Raw genomic sequence first — 19353 nt, 5'->3', positions numbered from 1 at the left:
CCTAGAATGAACACGGAAACTTAGGCCGAGCATCGACATATTGATTAAATGACTTATCTTTGATGACATGCAAACCCGAGATGAACCGGAAGCTTCGGGATGGTTGAAAGTCGACCTTGGGAACCTCTTCTGCCTATGGAAGTCGTGATATGACAAATGGTGAGGTTAATGGGTTTATATAATGATTAAACTAGATTTTTTCGGTTTTAAGTCGGTTCGTGTCGTGCGAAGTTGTCTTGGGCCTCATCTTCGCGTCGCGCTAAAGACAAAATAGTCGGGCTCAGAAAACTGCAACTTCACGTCGCGCGAAGTTGCCTCTCAGATCCTTTGCGTTGCGCGAAGGACAAAAACTTCAGCAAATTTGTTTTTTCTTTCTTTAACTGCCTCGTGATGCGTGTACTTCCAATCTCGCACTTATAAGCCTCCATTCCAAGCTCGTAAATACTTTCGAAAAGCTCCTTAACTTCCAATTCCCTGAAAACACATAAACAATACTTGAAGTACCAATGTTCACTCGTTTATTAATCTAAAACTAACTAATTAATATATAAAAATGACTAACTTTTACCCAACCATCACATCCCCACATTTATCCTTTTTCGTCCCGAAAAAGACTTTGCAATGAAATCAGAATCAGAGATTATTTTTACAAAATACTTTTTGGTTATCTTAATTAATCACAAAGAACACAAAAACCGCGATTGCCGATATTGTTGTCCACTTAAACCCATGCCTCAATACTTACCGGGAAAAATAAGGCGTGACAGTTTTATTAGTTCTTATGATTAAAATGGAACCCACACCTCAAAGCCCTGAAACCGCCTTATCATGCTTCATTATAGTTTTACCGAACCAGACAACCCCAAATTGACTTAAACCTTAAAATTAGATGATCAAAATTTTGCACATTTGTACAATTTTTAAGCCCATATGTAACAGCTAAGACAATCATGGATATTTTTATCGAACCAAAACCTAAACTTAAACATCAAAGTCTACAAGTATGGCTATTAGATACGATTAAGGTGCAATTAAGTAACTAACTAGCAAATAGTCCCCACTACATGACATGCCCCCATTATCAAGTAACACCCCAAAGTCCATCACCATAAGTGAGTAGGCACGAACTCATCTCTAGCGCTTACATGACGTGTCTCGTGTGGTCCGTTTCTTAATGGTAATGAGACGCGAGCATGTGGACCCTTATATGACTAACAGCGTGTATGATCAAGTCAGTAGTGAATTTGTACTTTTAAAGCATGTAGTGATCATGTTTAATGACTTATGATTTGGCAGATAAACTGCGGGTTTACTTTTTTTAAGCTTTTTAATATACATAATTCCACTTAGGAATTACATATACCCAGATGATAAACCGCATACAGACCCATGGTCTTCGAACCCCGGAGCATCCCATCAATACAGAATTTAAGGCTATAAAATCATACGTCTATGAAGTGTTAACCACTTAAACTAGCAGTATTTTTATTGAGGTTTATATCACAAGCCATCTAGCATACTCTAACGTTAAGCCTATCCAAGCATTGTACAACAACTATTCATATTTAAAATTTTATTTTTGGTGATCAAATCTAATAAAAAGCTTGAGTATGACTTAATCTTTCATTCCAGTCCTTACACAGGCTTAGTTAAACAAACAAAACCCTGAAGGCGTTTCCCACTAAAAATCAAGCATTTTAAAGTTCAATTAAGTCTACAACCAAATTATCCTTTCATTCTCGAGTCTGAGCCTACCGACACATCCCAAATTAAGTGCGTTCCCGTTTTTATTTATCTCATATTATATAATAATTTTGAAAAACAACCCCTGATTTTTCTATAATTTTCCATTCATTATGCAAAAAATCTTAATTCAAGGAACATTAAATTTTTTAAATATTTCTATTTCTCCCCCATCCCCACACTTGAGGCAAACATTGTCAATGTTTAAAATTGAACAAATAAAATAGGGATATGGTTAAAATTCACTTAGACAATTTTAAAAACCAGGCCTAATGTGATGGTTGTAACTAATTATACACAAATAAAATTACACTCTTAACATAAAAACTAATAAAACAAAGAAGGTTATGAAAACAAAATCACCTGATAGAAAATATAACTCTCATGTACAACTCTCGTGCCCTCGGTGATACTCTCGGCAAAATTTCTCTTCAACTCTCAATACAAAATCTGCAAACTCTCAAACATGTAGAAGCAAGCTTCTCACAAGTGTTAAAAATATAGGTCTTTTAAACCGTTTGCAAAAACACTAATTTTAAATTACCAACCGAGTTTAAATAAATTTCAAAACCAAATTTGTTAAACTAGCAAAAATGTTAAAAGACCTAACTCACTTTTGTAGGAATCACAATTGCATTTAGCATATGCAACAAGCCCTTTAAACCCCCCGGTAGCCCGGGTGGACAAGTATGGTCTCGGGAGGGTTTATAGTGAACTACACCCACAAAGTTCAACTACAACAAAAAACATATACGTACCTGAATACAAGTCCGGGTTACCTCCCGGTTAGCGCTAAGTTTTTGTTAAGGTTTTCAGCCGGACCGTTACCTGATTTCTTGGTTATGGTGGTCTAATGGAGTGCTTACCTTCCTTCATCTCGTTCTTCTTACTCCTCCAACAAATGGGTATATTATCAAGAACATTCCACCTTGGCCCGAAGCACGCCAACCTCCTTTTTTCGTTCTTAAATCCCGGTGGCTTCTTCACCTTCTTCTTCTTTGGCGGTTTCTTCTTACTTGTTTTTCCAGTATCATTATTAACCACTTTTTCCCTCACATTCTTGATATCATCACATGAAATTACCAACTCTCCAACATGTATCTCTACCGCATTCAACTTCTATTTTTCTCTCTCTCGTTTCAACCTATCAAACACAAAACTTTCTTCTTTGGTGTCATCCTCACTTACATGAGGAAGACACATGTTAGTAGCACCTGATCTAGAAGATTTATTTTCAAAATAATAATCAAATGAATTTGAAACGATATGCAAAACTAACTTACGGTTACCAAAGGCCATGCACATTGTTCCATCTCGGCAATTGATTTGAGCATTTGATGTTGCCAAAAACGGTCTTCCCAATATCACTCGCGGTTCTTCTTCATGTTCTACAGGCTCATAATCCAGAACAAGAAAATCTTCGGGATAATAAAACTCCCCAACTTTTATCGGAACACCAACCAACTTCCCTCGGGGCTTCTTCGAGTGAAATCAGCTAACACCAAAGTGGTGTCAACTTCTTGTAAAGTCCTGAGGTCAAACCGGTCATACACATTACCCGGTAGTACACTTACACTTGCACCATAATCAACTAAAGCCTTAGTGGTCTTGAAATCACCAATCTGAATGGGAATAAGTGGTGCTCCTGTTTCAAATTCTTCAACCGTGTCGTCACCCCATGATCTTCAATGGTGATTGCACACACGTGTACGTTTTTACCATTTGATGAACTGCTACTCTGATGGCTCGGGTTCTTCAAGGTATCACTTAGTAATGTGGATGGATTTCTCTTCAAACTAGCCACTTCTTCAGCAAGCTGGCTCACCTGTTTATCCTTTAAAGCATTAGCTTTCTCTTGGAGCTCTAATATTTGATTCACGCTTTTATTCTGAGCCTCCTAATATGTCTTCATCTGCTTTAGAAAGTCCATTTCATCCTTGATCGACTCTTCCTTATTACCCGAAGAACTTCCCTGACCTTGAGCCGCCCATTGACTTTGCTGACCATGCTGATAACTCTTTTGATAACTCTTGTTGTAACCCCCCGGCTCTCTTTGATTATACCTGCTTTGACCATTGCCCTTCTCATTCCTATATTGACGCTGATTTGACTGATAACCTGCTTTTTGGGAATTACCTAGAAAATTTGGGTTTTGTTGCGTGTTCAGGTTTCCATAACTGAAATTGGGGTGGTTTCGAAGGCCCGGGTGATAGGTATTTGAATTCATGTTACCATTGTTGTACCTTTTCTCATCCTAAACAAAATTCACCCCCTCTTCCACCTCTTCTTCATCTTCCATCATCACTCCATAATTCGCCACAACATGGCCTAATCCACTACAACCCTCACAAACGGGATACGCTTTTCCCGATTTTCCTTTCTCTTTTGTACCTACGCCCATCAAATGATATAGCTTCCTTTCAAACCGAGCCATACGATCATCCGACTCTCCACTATTCACGACTTTCACAACCGCCCTTTGATCATGCGGTTTGACTGAGCTTGTCTCTTTGAGTTCATCGCGTGCCGCTCTAAATGTTTCTAATCTTCGTTCTCATCATTAGTCAAAAACGACCCATTTGTGGTCGATTGAAGATCGTTAACATCGTCGCTCGATAACCCGTCATGAAACGCCTTTATCAATTCCCACAATGCTATCTCATGATGAGGACAAGTCCTCAGTAACCTCTTGAATCTCGTTAAAGCTTCATAGAATGTTTCGCCCGATCCTTGTTGAAAATTTCTGATAGAAGTTCGGGCCTCGGATGTTCCTTTTGGTGTAATACTCGTCCAAAAACTGCTGAGCCAGATCTTGCCGCATGTAAATACTTGCTGACGGTAAAGATAAGAACCACTGCTTCGCTAGATCTTTGAGGCTAAATTGGAATACCACTAGCTTGACCTCATCAGTAGTGAACCCTTGACTTGAGATGGTGGCGCAAATAGCATTTAACTCGCTCAAGTGTAGGTATGGCTCTTCTGTTGCCTTCCTATCAAATGTAGGCATCCCAGTCAGGTTGCTTTGTCTCACCGAAAACGTTCTTCCTTCTCTAACCGAGATAACAATGGAAAGCGGGTTCGTGGCCACTTGCAGAATGAAGTGACTTTGACCTCCCCGAACGGGCGGTGGAACAAATGCCCTCGGGACCCCATCATCAAACTCATACTAGGGAAATTGCTGCTCGAGAGTCTCTTGTCTTCTTTGGGCTCGGCGGTTTCTCGGTTGTTGAACGGGCTCGGGTGTTCGATTTAGGGGGGGGGGTGTTGTTGTCTTCTATAATACCGACCCCCTTGAGCATCCTCCATCTCTTCTTCATCCTCAAACTCATCAAACTCATCGAACAACCTCCACTGATTTGCTACTCTTTCAAACTCAAATTCTACCCGATTATTTAACTGACCCAACTAACTAACGAATTATCAAACCAATGGAGTTGGTCGGACCATGAGCGTTACATGGTATTTAACCGACCCGACTAAATATTGAATCACCAAATCAAATATATGTAGTTGGAGTATCTTGGGAACCACCCCGGACGATACGTTCCAACAAAATATCAAATTGAAAACGGGTTGAGAAATGGATAGTTGGAGTGCCCATGGATTTACATGGATTTTTCACCAAACTAAGCATTTTAAAATAATTAAAAATACAATTTTTTGAAATTTTCCCGAATTTAGCCACGAACCACCATGAATTCGGTTTTTATAAAAGGAGTGCAATCGTTTATCCGGTTACGTTTACCAACTTTTCCATACTCCCATGCCCTAAGAAGAGGGAGTAAAAACAAAGCACGAGAATTCTTAAGGAATTTCCCAAAATAAAAGGCAATCTACTAAAAATAAGAGGATTAAAAAAATATTTTGAAAGTGAGGCGTAACCTCGAAATTTGTGTGTGTGCACAATAAACAATAATATAATAAAATATAAATTAAAATAATTAACCTATATAAGCTGTAAACAAATAAATAGCACATAAGGCAGTTTAGATAAGCACGTATAGGGTTCTAACATATGACTAGGATAATTTCTAACGACCTATCTTAAAACCTTCGGCTCTGATACCAATCTGTCACACCCCAACCTAAGGCAGAAATGCTGGGGCGTGAGCTGATTGTTCACAGCTCGAAGATACTATCATAAATAAAATGTGACAATATCTATTAAGTTAATTATTTCCAAATACAGTGCACAAATATTCAAAATTCAAACCAATAATATAATAAATGTAATTGTAAGTCCTGAGACAGGATCTTTCAATGTGATATCAAGATACTCAATGATTAGGCGGAAACTAATCACCAAGCCGATTCTATGTAACAAACAAGAACACACGTAAAAACCAAAGAACAAGCTTCAAAACACACGTATATTATACGTTGGGTGCTTAAGCCCTTAACAACTAACACGGGTGAATAATACACTTGAACAAACAACCCTAACTTCGTTAACATATGTTCGATATATAGACAACCAACTAGGCCCAAAACAAACTAAAAACCCAACGAGATTGTCACACCCCGACTCAGGGCCTAGGCGTGTGACTGTCAGTTGGTACCTATTTTGTAAATATATCAGAGTAGCGGGTTCATTTTAGCGGAAGTCTTAAAACATTAAAATATTAATTTACATTATCAAAATTACTCGGGAGTTTTATACCCGAGCTTTTAGTTTTACAACAGCGATATTAATTTTACAAGGATTTATAAGTATTCAAAAACGAGCCATCTCGAGCGATCTTCTATGACTCCAATCCTTGTAAACCATCTATTGTCATCTAATTACCTGCAAGGGTGGGAAAAACACGTCAGCTATGTGCTGGTGAAACGTTGACTCGATAAAACAGTTTATAACAGTCAATTAAATATAAACATAGTTTTTTGTTTCACAAACTCAGCAGGAACGCCTGTCATTCCCGGGATTTGTACCACTGCCCTACACACACAATTCAAAGGTTCCCTGAGTACATAGCCCCTGTTCGGAGACAACTTTCTCGTTGGCTATGTGACCCTGCTGGTGAACCGTTTATGACTGACTTGGTTATGTATGCCAATTATCAGTTATGTTTGGATCCAGACACATGTGTATTCGGTCCGAGTTGCCTTTTATTATCTATTTTGTATTATAATGATTTTAGAGATAATATCTCATGCAAACATTTATCAGACTCTTTGTAATAAACAACCAGTCTATTACAAGAGTAAAATTAGTTCAGACCATAAAAGGTTAACGTGTTCACCTTATATTATCAGTTGGAAATATCAGATTCCTTGGCTTCAATATGTTATTAACCTATATATCATAATAGGTTTACATAAGTACCTAGTTGGTAATTTTCAGCAGAATTTAAGTCTGTTTCAGTTCAGCAGACTTGAGGTCTGATCAGCAGACTTGAAGTCTAATTCAGTTTAGCAGACTCGAGGTCTGATCAGCAGACTCTTAGGTCTGACCTAACCTTAATAGAGTTATAGTCGTTTTATGAAAATACTTTGGGTTTACATATGACGTTTGGAATAACACGCTTTGGCCTAATAAAGAATATCACGTTGGTAAACTTCTCCAGGTAAGCAAACGGGTCCCGCGGTTGATTGGGATGTATACGAATTGTTTTCCTTAGGCAAGGAGAGTCTACTAATGATACCCCCCTTCCAGTTACTACGTGCTCGCCAAAATATAGGTTTGATAACATTACTTCACGTGGAAGTAACGTCTTTGCTTTATAAACATTACTTGGAAAACATTAACAGTTTAATGACTATACCCTTAAGTAAGTTCTAATAACTATGTATTAAAGTAACTAGTAAAGTAACTTAACCTTAATCATACCTTAATCGGCAAGTCGAAGTCAAAGACTAAGAAAAACAGCAGCAGTTCGGCTTGTGCTTCATTTACGGGATCAAGAGCTCATTTAACAATGTAACAACACCTCGTTTCTTCACGAGAACAGCCCTCGGAACCCTAGAACTTCCTAGCATGCTTCCCGATGTTAACTATGTGAAATCTAAGGTGAAAATGGGATGAATGGGGCTGAACCCGTAGCTACCTGTTTATAGCCTCGACTTGTGCATCTTCGCGATACGCGAAGATGTAGGCCATGTCGGTTCGCGATACGCGAAGATGCATGACGGCGCTGCAATTTTGCATATCAACCCCGTGCTGACACTTGTCGCCACGTAACCGGATAAGCTTTGAAATGTGTGCCAGCAACTTTGCGATACGCAAAGTTGTTCAATGGTCATCTTCACGATACGCGAAGATGCATGAAGTTTAAAATTTTCATTTTCAGTCCTTCTACTTCCAGATTTGACATTTTTAACCCCTTAACTTCTAAAATTTGCATTTTTGGCCCAAAACTAGATGGGGTATTTTCATAGTGTTACAAAGATCAACTAATCTTGGTTTACATACAAAAGCCCAACTAAGCCCAAACCGATCAAGCATAAACCATAAAGTATGACCCTACATTCTCCCCCCTTGGTTTATTGCTTGATTCCAGCTACTCTCAAAATGTCAACCGTAGACGTCTAATATGCACCTATACCTCTATTTCTTCCTCCCGGTGTATATACGGTGGCTTCTAAATAAACACTTGGAAGTTGAGTGTCTTATTTAGTGCCTTTATTCCGGTAATAGTAACCCTGGCTAGTAATCAAGCACAGGTCATGCTACTTGCCAATAGAAGTAGATGTTCATGAGGTTGGTTAATGAAAACAGTAGAAAATCTTAGGTTTGATCGACTCAAAAACGCCGAATATGATGTACTTTTAATTGAGCAAACAAAATCCCGATCAAGGTTTGATCGTGAGTCCTTGGAAATGTCAGTTGACCACGGAAATCTCGGGTTAAATAAGAGATTTCGGTCAACCTCCATCAAGAACGCATAAACATGACCCTTCGTCTTCACCATTCTACCAATCACCATTGATGACCAAACCTGCATCTACATTCAACAACTCAAAAAAACAATTAGTAACTTCAAAAAGAAACTGAAACGACAGATCATAATCGCAAATCGATTGAGCCATTGCTACTTCAAAGTCGTCATACCCAAGAATGAAAGTTAGATATCGGTAAAATTCACTTAGCTTTCTCAATGATTTTTCCGAAAGAACTTAGAGGAAGACATGAAAAGATGGATGAATAGATAGTTATGGTTTTGGAAGATCTTGGAAGATTTTGGAAGATGCAAGTTTCAAGAATGATTAATAAAGTGCAATGAATTCCTTTTAAACTTCCAGGTTACATCAACCAGTACCGAGAACACATACTGACCGAGAACACGTATGGGTCGAGAACAGTTATCTTGAGCCGAGAACTCACATCTGTGGAGTTCGCTGGGCCAATTGGATCAGGCCGAGAACAAAAACATCCGTTGAACCAAGAAATTGGCCCACAAATCAAGATCAGCAGTTTTATGATAGAAAATGATCCCAAGTCATGAAAAATTGATTTCTTAAGGACATCCATTTCGAAATAAGTACACATGAGGTAAAAATAAAAAATTAAAAAATTTAAAATAAAAATAAAATCAAAACAAAAATAGTTTACATGTCTAGCAGATTTATCAAATTTTGGGATCAAATTTCAGCTGCTTGAAAACACCCATTTTAAAGAAAAGATCCTGTAAGATCCCGACTCACGGGAATTCTACAGTTGGTAATCATGTCAAAAACTTATAAAAATTTAAAACCAAGAAAAATTTCGTTTTATTGAAAACCGATTCAGAGTAAATAACAGCGGAATAATAAGTGTCAAGATTCCCAAAAACTTAACAAAATTTAACCCAAAGTAACTCATTATTTGAAAACCAGTTCAGAGTATAAAATCATCGGAAAGTCATAAGTACTAAACAAGTCCCCAAAAACCCGGGAAATGTGCCCAAAATCTAACTTAAACATAACTAGTAATAATTGAAAAGAAACAGTGTTCATAAGTAAAATCCCCGACTAGATATGCCTTCAACCGTCCAAGTAGTCTCGAGCACGTCCAAGCGGTAAGCATCCTCCTCGTAACTTGAAAACTCACACTAACATACACACAAAGTCAGCTTGAGCTGAGTGAGTTCAAGTTTTAATAATTGACACCTGTATAAATCATTCCAAGAATTTTATATATAAAATGGGATATAAACGGTTAGGCCATAATAAACGGTAAGTAGTCATACTTATATATCTATATAATTATATCCCTATTCATCACATCCAAGTAATAACATCAGGGTCGAGCACACGTACAACCCAAACACGTAACATTCCATCCAACGTATGCAAACACAAGGTAGGCATACGCAAACATCCTTAGTTGATAACGACTAACTAACATTAGGGTCGAGCACACGTACAACCCAAACACATAACATTCCATCCAACGTATGCAAACACAAGGTAGGCATACGCAAACATCCTTAGTCGATAACGACTAATTAACATCAGGGTCGAGCACACGTCCAACCCAAACACGTAACATTCCATCCAACGTATGCAAACACAAAGTAGGCATACGCAAACATCCTTAGTCGATAACGACTAATTAACATCGCCAATCATTGGCCATACAATAAAACATGTATAAACTTACGTATATATATTATTCCAGAATATACCATACTACAAGTAAGCCATCCTTAGTCACTAATGACTAACTAACATCCCTAATCATAGGCCATATGGTAACACATGTGTAAACATACATACATAACATCCCAACAAGATGTACCATAATACAAGTAAGCCTATGGGCCATAAGGTAGCACATGTGTATACATACATAATTAACCTCCTAAACATACCATAATACAAACAAGCCTATGGGAAATCGTTTAAACGGTTCATCATGTAAAATCAGTTGGGTGTGTATGCTAGCCCAAAACTTGAAAAGAGTAAAAAGGGGCATCATGAACTCACCTGACACAAGGCACGAAATAACCACGAGCTAGAGAACCCGTAAGTATCCCCCACAACTCAAACGCCTGTCGGTTTACATACAATCATCACTAACGATACCGAAATGACTCGTTTGTCCTACGAGGCGTTCTAATATGGTTCAAGTTACCTAAAGCCTCAACCTCACCAAGTTCGTTTAAAACAACCCCCGGGGCTTTATATTTGCCAAAACCAAATTAAATGATTCCAATTGGGTTAAAACAGCCCCCGGGGCTTTATATTATTCCCGAGAATAAAGAATTCCCAAATTACCCCCGAAAGTTCTAGGTGAGACGAATATATGCGTTTAAGAGTTTTTTAGGCACTTAACATCCAACTCAGCCCCGTGTGGACCCAATATGCTAAATTTCACAGCCTACTAGCCCACACGACACTACACGAGTTGGATGGGTCGGTAACTCGCAAGCACAACGCACCAACTATTCAATAAACGTGAATTCGCGTTTCACTGACCCGTTTGAGTAACCGGCAACCAATTCAGCCCCATTATCATAAAATTTTAAGTTTTCCACAGCCCGTAATACCTACCGAGGCTACACAATCTGAATTGGTTGTTTATTCTCTCAAACAACGCGCTAAATGAAACAATCAACAAACTAGACAAACGAAATCCTAGTTTTTCAATCTATCGACAATTGATCAATCAAACGAGCTTCATAGCCCACGATACTAAATCATAACACATATGACATACCTAGGAAGAGGACGGAGAAAAACCTCACTTCAAACAGCCCCGACAAGAACACAATTGGACATCCACCGGTTAAGCCTAAAACGAACGTATCGATCAATAACGAGTATAACATGCAGATTTTAGCATGCAAATATGTATTTTATTACATAGGAAAACCATAGAAGTAAGTTATGAAATATTTACCAGAGTTTAATAAATGTCTTAGGCTTATAAAGATATTTTTATTTTATTTTTCTAGTGCACATAAAAATCATAAAAATTCCTCCAACACAGAAAGGTACGTACAGCTATTTCACTGCGCAACAAAATGGTTTTATTTTTATAAAAATCATTACCTAACCAAATTAAATGATTCCAATTGGGTTTGGTTCCTAAATCAACATATTAATGTCCAGAAGTGGAACCATCCAATTTGGACTTGTCAAAAAAGAGTTATGATGTCGGGAAGACAGACTAGAATCCGTCATCCCGCATCAGTTTGACACTCGATTTATAAAATCATAAAAACCATTCAAATCTCGTCCAAAAATTACATATTATACCTTTCTGGAAACTAGACTCAAAGTAGAACATTATAGAAACAAGAATCGATCAAAAACAATAAATTTTCATCGAGTTATAGACCGAGCAATAAACGAGTACGAATATGTCAGGAATTGTTATAATCAAAACTCAACCCTAACGTGTTCAACAAAGGGTGTAATGATGAAAAAGAGTCATACTAAGATAGAACCAACCTTGAATTAGAGTTTGGAACCTTGGAATTGGCTGGAAAAAGAAAAAATGGAGCTTGGGAGCTGCTGCGAGGTCCGATCGGCCGGAAGGGATTGGGGGGAATTAGGGTTTTGTTATGATATAATACAAGTACGCTCTTGACCCTCAACTATGAAAGGTGCAACAAATTGGAATGGAAATTAATATATTTAACTTACGGGGATGATGAGAAGGTCCTCGACGCATGCCGGCTTAAGCCCAGAAGATACACACAACTCTACAAGGTCAAAACCCTTTTATGGAAATTAATGGACGTTACAGATCCGAACATGACATCATATTGATTAAGATATACTTTCACAATGATTCATTTTCAGCATTATCATGACATAGTGAAAAGGTTGATAGCAGGTAATTAGAAACTTAGCATGACTTTCATTGCGCCAGTGATATGCTTAGATTCAATTAGGCATAAAGCTTATATGGACATCACTTATGGACCTATGATGCCCTCTATCTCTTCTAAAAAGCTTATTTGGCTTTCCCCATATCACCCTAATTTGACTCTAACCCCCTAGTGCTTGATCAAAAGAATTTCTCTATACCAAAATAATTTTAAGCTTTAAGGTTGAACGTTGGACTTACATGCCATCCAGACTTACAAGCCTTACATTCAGGGTGTTTAGGACTTACTTGTATGCCCCACCCTTATAGTTCCCTGGTGCCCTTTTAAGCTTTAAAACAAATTTAAATTTCTACAATTTCTACAATTTCATCTATATATATATATATATATATATAATTTAATAATTTTTTTAATAAAAAATAGTATTTAGGCGATCAAGACACTAACGGGCTTGTGGATGACTAAGTAATTGCTTTTCTGCCTATCATTCGGAGAGATGTATGTAGGGACAAACAAACATCTTCAAAATGACTCTCCACAATAAGTTTAGCAGATTTAGTTAATATTACTTCAAACTTTTACTTATCATGGAAAGCTACCGTACATATCAATGACCGTTCAAAAGCCCTTTTTGCTTAATAACTTCACACGTTAGGCACACATAATCAATTTATCTATCATTTCTCAAAGGTTGGATCAATTTTCATTTGAAAACATTTTAGGCTTCTAGAAAAGCTTTAGCTGAATAATAATATCACTTCCTAGATGATAACTTTGAAGACAATTTTAAATTCAATTACCCCAGTCACCTTCAATTTTCAGGTGAATGGCTATCCCATGTGTCTACAGGTAGACGATATGACCAAACGCATAGTAGTATATGTCCCTCAAACTTAGGTGGCCGACATAACTTTCAGTGAAAGATTTTAAAAAACTTTTATGTTCAGTCGCCCCCGTCACTTTCAGTCCTAAGGTTAATGGCTATCCCGTGAGTCAAGAATTGATAACGGGACCAAACATATGAAATATGTCCTTTGAACTTGAATAACCGACCTAATTTTAAGGGACAGAACAACGCATATATATTTTTTAAAAAAAACACACACATACTCTTTTTGTATTTTTCTTTTTCTCCCCTAAATTTGTATAGAAATTATGATGAAATCAGAAAATAGTTATGTACGAAATTAACCAAAAAAATACTCAGTCTTCAAAACATAACATCTTAAGAAACCCTACAAGCACATTGATTCTGGCTGTTCCAACCGGTTTCGTAAATATGTCCGCCAAATTATTATCAGTGTGGACCTGTTCAAGATGAATTAACTTTCGGTCGTAACAGTCACGAATAAAATGAATTGATATCGATATGCTTGGTTTTAGAATGCTGAACCGGGTTTTTAACATTGGCAGTTGCAGCATCATTATCATAGAAAATAGGAGTATTAAGAAATTTCAAACCGTAGTCCAGCAGTTGATGTTGCATCCATATGACCTGTGAACAACAGGAAGAAGCAGCAACATATTCAGCCTCAGTAGTGCTTGTGGACACCTTTTGTTGTTTCTTGCATTGCCAGGAAATGAGCCGATCCCGCATAAATTGACATCCAGCAGACGTCAATTTCCTGTCAATATCATCACCTCCATAATTGCTATCAGCAAAAGCATATAGATCAAATTCTGAATTCTTGGGATACCAAAGACCGAGCTTCGGTTGCACTTTCAGATATCTAAAAATTCGTTTAATAGCAATTAAATGAGAGAGTTTAGGATTAGCTTGGAAACGGGCACACTGAGAGAGTTTAGGATTAGCCTGGAAACGGGCACAGACTGACAGACTGGCGGTAAGATACATTAGGGACCCGATCATCGACCGATAGTACGTTTGATCTATGGGTTTCTCGTCAAGATCTGAAGAAAGAAGAGGTCTTTCGGCCATAGGAGTCGCCGCACTTTTGGAGTCCTGAAACTCAAACTTTGCCAACATATCCTGATGTAGCAAAATGCCTGTCGAGCTTTTACGAACTTGCAGACCCAGAAACATTGTCATCTCCTCCAAGGAGCTCATCTCAAACCTTTTCTTCATCACCTCCTCAAACTTAGAACAGAGAGCAGTGATGGTAGAACCAAAGATGATGTCATCCACATAAATCTGAACCAGGATCAGATCCTTTCCAATAGTCTTTATGAATAGTGTCTGATCAATGGTTCCACGCTTATACCCGTGCTCCCGAAGATGTGCTGCCAACGTTGCATATCATGCTCGAGGAGCCTGATGAAGGCCGTAAAGAGCCTTGTCCAACTTATAGACATGCGACGGATGCTTGGAATCCACAAAACCTGGTGGCTGATCCACATAAATTTCCTCCTTCATTTCGCCATATAGAAATGCTGTCTTGACATCCATTTGATAGAATGTGAAATCCATGTACAATGCATAAGCCAAAATGATCCGAATGGACTCAAGACGAGCCACTGGAGCGTACACCTCAGTATAGTCCAAACCCTCAACCTGATGAAAACCACGAACTACAAGCCTTTCCTTGTTTCTAATAATGACCCCACAATCATCTTGCTTGTTGCGAAAAAACCATCTTGTGTCCAGCGACTTCTTCCCAACGGGTAGCTTGACCAACTTCCAGACTTTGAGCTTTTCAAACTGATTGAGTTCCTCATGCATGGCATCAACCCATCTTGGTTCTTGAGAGCCATGTCAACTATCTTGGGCTCAATTTGTGAAATGAAGCAAGAATAGAAGCAGTTATTGATTGTTCCAATCTGACTTCTGGTTGAGACACCAGCTTCAAGAGGACCTATAATTCTGTCAATTGAGTGATCCTATTGAATTCTTGATGGAATAGAGTGATCAGGAACAGAACAGTTTGCTGGTAAATTGGTTGGATCTTCAAGGTGTTCTGTGACAAGGTTTCTCCATCCCGATGTTGCAGTACCGTGCGAGTACGAGGTACTAGCAACATACTCGTTTGGAATGGCATCAGGGAATAGAGTGCTACCGAATATCTGACGAATGACACTCTCCCCCTCAACTGGTGAAATCTCTGATGTAAAGGGTTCTTGTGGGGATACAGTCATGGTGACAGTCTCTTTCCAGATTCTCTGATGACGGTTGAGTGGTGTTTGAAGATTCAGATGGGTCCACGCTCAGCAAAGGAAACTCTTGAGTATTAACAGAAATATCTTCTTCATCATCAACAACGGTAGAAATTCTTCCCCTTGAGTTGTCTGAGTCGACCATAGGAAACAAATTGAATGGCTTGTACAACTTGTCATAATAAAATAACCAGTCAGGCCCCACGCGGGCATCTGTCTCATTTTCTTCAAGCTAGCGCACATCATATGATTATACGATCTGTTTCGACGCCTTGTTGTAGACTCTGTAGGTAGTTCGACCAGCATAACCAACAAAATAACAATCATCTGCCTTGGCTTCAAAATTAGGAGTCGACTAAAGATTCAAAAAGGTGCACGGACACCCGAATGCTCAAAGGTGTGCGAATGTGGGCTTGTAACCGTAAACAATTTCATAGGGAGTTTTCATCTGAGATTTGTTGATCAACACCCGATTTTGAACGTAACAGGTAGTGTTGACCGCCTTAGCCCAGAAGAATAGCGGTAACTTTGAATCTCATAGCATCGTTCTTGCAGCTTCGATCAACGTACGGTTTCGTCTTTCCGCAACACCATTCTGCTGCTGTACTGACAAAATATTCCCTTTTTGCCACAAAAATGATTCAGTGTAGAGTTCTTGAACTCCGTGCCATTGTCACAACGAATTCCCTTAAGCTTCAAGTTCAACTGATTTTCCATAAGCATGATGTAGTCTAAAATATATATATTATTATATAAATATTCCCTACACTTTTAAGTACTTTTAAGTCAGGTTTTTATTGAATATTATTCTTAATTGGTTCATATTTAAGTTTTAAGGTTTCATGAGATAACGAGCTAAAATGTAGTACTTTAATTAGATTGAGACTAATGAATGAATAAGTCGTGCATGATTTATATATTTAGCTCTTTTAGTTTAGTAGTAAGATAGTGGGTATTTTAAGCATACTTTTGAATATCAGGTTATGGTGCATTGAAGATACATAATGGAAGCTTAATGTTGTAGCGCCTCTTAAACGTCGTTGTTCAGTGCGCGTATTAAAGTGGTCATACGAAACTATTAATAGAAATTACTTTGAGAACCAAATAAATATGAAAGGAAACATGAGGGGTCTATTATGAAAATGTGAAATTAATTCATATTTTGAGATATGTAAGAAAAAGAAAGATGTGTGTATGCTCATTAAAAGGCTCACGTTAAGCAGGCATAAGTAAATTGATTATTTGTTAAATGTTCTTGGATGAGGGCCCGTTGATGGAATCACATGGCCCATTAAGCTTTGTCAACCGACTACAAAATGAATTAAATAAAAGAATTGTGGGCCGGTGATTTTTGACTTATGGAAGAAGAAAAAGATAATCAATTATAAAAAGGGATCATTATTGTTTTTAACAGAAGGGAGACGAAAGGCAGAATTTTGGAGTTCGACAGACCTGAGAGAGGCAGGCAGTCGTGAAAGCAAGAAGGGGAAAGAGAAAGAAGTTTTTTTGTCCGGGTTCAACACCGACTCATTCAAGAATCCTTATTAGTCGGTTTGAATTTATTATTTTCGTCATGAATTTATTGTTTAAACCTATTTACTTTCTTTTGTTCTTGAGTATGGGTGTTGGCTAAACCCTTAGACCGCCTAGGTTATGATGAACTTACTTTGACGTTTTGATTTGACTTTGGGATTGTTTATCGTTATGGTTTTTATGGTTTAGTAAAAGATTTATCTATAATTAATTGATGCGTATGAATGCTTAGGATTGTTTGATGAGTTTTATTCCATAGTTTTCCTTAATTATTGTTTGTCATATGATAGGATTTCTATTAGGTCAATTACTTTATGTTTTTGATTATTTTATGATTGATGTCATGATAAGATCATAGGAATAATATTGTCAAATAAACCTAAGTGTGCTGCAAACCTAAAATCTGTAAAGTGCTTGGTTATTGATAAGTCTTTATTATTTAATCTTGCTAGATTTAGTTCTTCGTAAGGAGTCCGTATAGGGTTGATTATTTATTGTTGTTTATCAAATCAATTAAGTATAGTAAATTGCCTTTGATTTCTGTGCTGTAAGGTAGGATTTCGTATAAAGGAACTAAATTATAAACAATTGGGTGACCGTAAGCGAACATGATTTTCAATACTGGTGTGCGTTAAAACTTGTTAGAAATCCATAGGTTTCTCTTAAGAAGGGTCAGAGGTCCTGTTCGGGTTTTCTTTTAAGTGTCTATTTTACGATCCCAGTCCATAACTAAATATTTTCCCAAGTCAATTCATTACTGAAATTTAGGGGAGTCTAGCCTAGTTAGTTTTCTCATCATCCATCTTATTTTCACAACAGACTTTGTTTTCGTTTAAATTACTTATTTTCTTAATTAGTTTTTAATTATAGTATTAAATTAGTATTTTAAATAAAAACCCCCAAACAAATATAATTAATAAGTCGTGTTTTGTAGTCGAGTCTAATTAGCTAATAAACGTAATTTAAAGAGTCTCGTGGGTTCGATATCTGGACTTACTTAGCTTTACTAGAGTCGATCGGTTCACTTGCCGGTTAGTAGTTTAGTCAAGTTTTAGAGAGTCTAGAGTATTACTTAGTGTTTACTTTTAGTTAATAATTATTAAACTACTTTTAGCACATCAAGTTTTTGGTGCCGTTGCCGGGGACTCTTGGTGATTGCGTTATTAGCTTTGATTAGATTTATCTGCCACATACATGCTACTTTTTTTGTTTTGTTTTGTCTTGTTTTGTCTTTGGAGTCGTAGGAGTCTTATTAATTTTATCTAATTTTAAGTTTAGTTTATTTACTCTTAGTTTTATTTTAGTATTTAAATAGAGTCTATTGATTTTGTCTTGTGTGCTTTCAGGTTTATGCCAGTTCTTCGTTCGCAAGGACCACCTCCGTTAAAGTCTGAGGCCAGTTCAATATCACCGATCACCATAGATTCTCGGCCGAATTCATCACCACATAGTTCACCGATGTCGAGTCCCAGATCCAATCCCGATATTCATATGGCTAACAATCGAACCGTTTACCAACAAGCTTTCGAGGGTTTCACCGGAGACCACTCGCCCATTATCACCCCCGTAATCAATAACCTTAATTCCTGGCAGATTCCATCTTATGTCATAACCAATCTCACCCAGAGTAACCTATTCCATGGCCGTGACGATGAAGATGCACTAGCGCACATCAACCGTCTTACCCCTGTGCTTAGAACGTTTAATCTACAAGGTGCTAATGAAGATGCCGTTTTCCTACATTTGTTCCCATTTTCACTTATGAGTCGTGCTGCCACTTGGCTCGATTCGCAACTTGCTGGAGCATTTACTACTTGGGAGGCGTTGCGTACCGCTTTCTTGAAGAAATACTTCCTGCCTGCCAAAGCATCTCGTCTCCGTGATCAGATTCATTCTTTCCATATGGAGCCGGACTAGCCGTACTATCAAGCTTGGGGGCGTTTTCAGGGTATACTGTCCCGTTGTTCATACCATGGTCTTACTCCGTGGGCCCTTGTTGAGAAGTTTTACAATGGGTTGACTTATGAGACTCAGGCTCGTTTCGACACTGCTGCTGGAGGTAATTTAATGGATAAGAAAAGTGTAGTAGAGTGTAATGAGTTGTTTGAAAGTTTTGCCCAGTCTAAGTTTGCTAAAAAGCCACGTAACGGGAATTCAAGTCCTGCCACTAGTACACCCTCATCCGTCCGAGGTGTGCACCAGGTTAATC

This window comes from Bidens hawaiensis, unplaced genomic scaffold, assembly GCF_021521415.1.
Source record: "Bidens hawaiensis isolate Kalapana, Puna unplaced genomic scaffold, B.hawaiensis_p1.1 tig00023640_1, whole genome shotgun sequence".
Lineage (NCBI taxonomy): Eukaryota > Viridiplantae > Streptophyta > Magnoliopsida > Asterales > Asteraceae > Bidens > Bidens hawaiensis.
Note: the sequence above shows the minus strand (reverse complement) of the source record.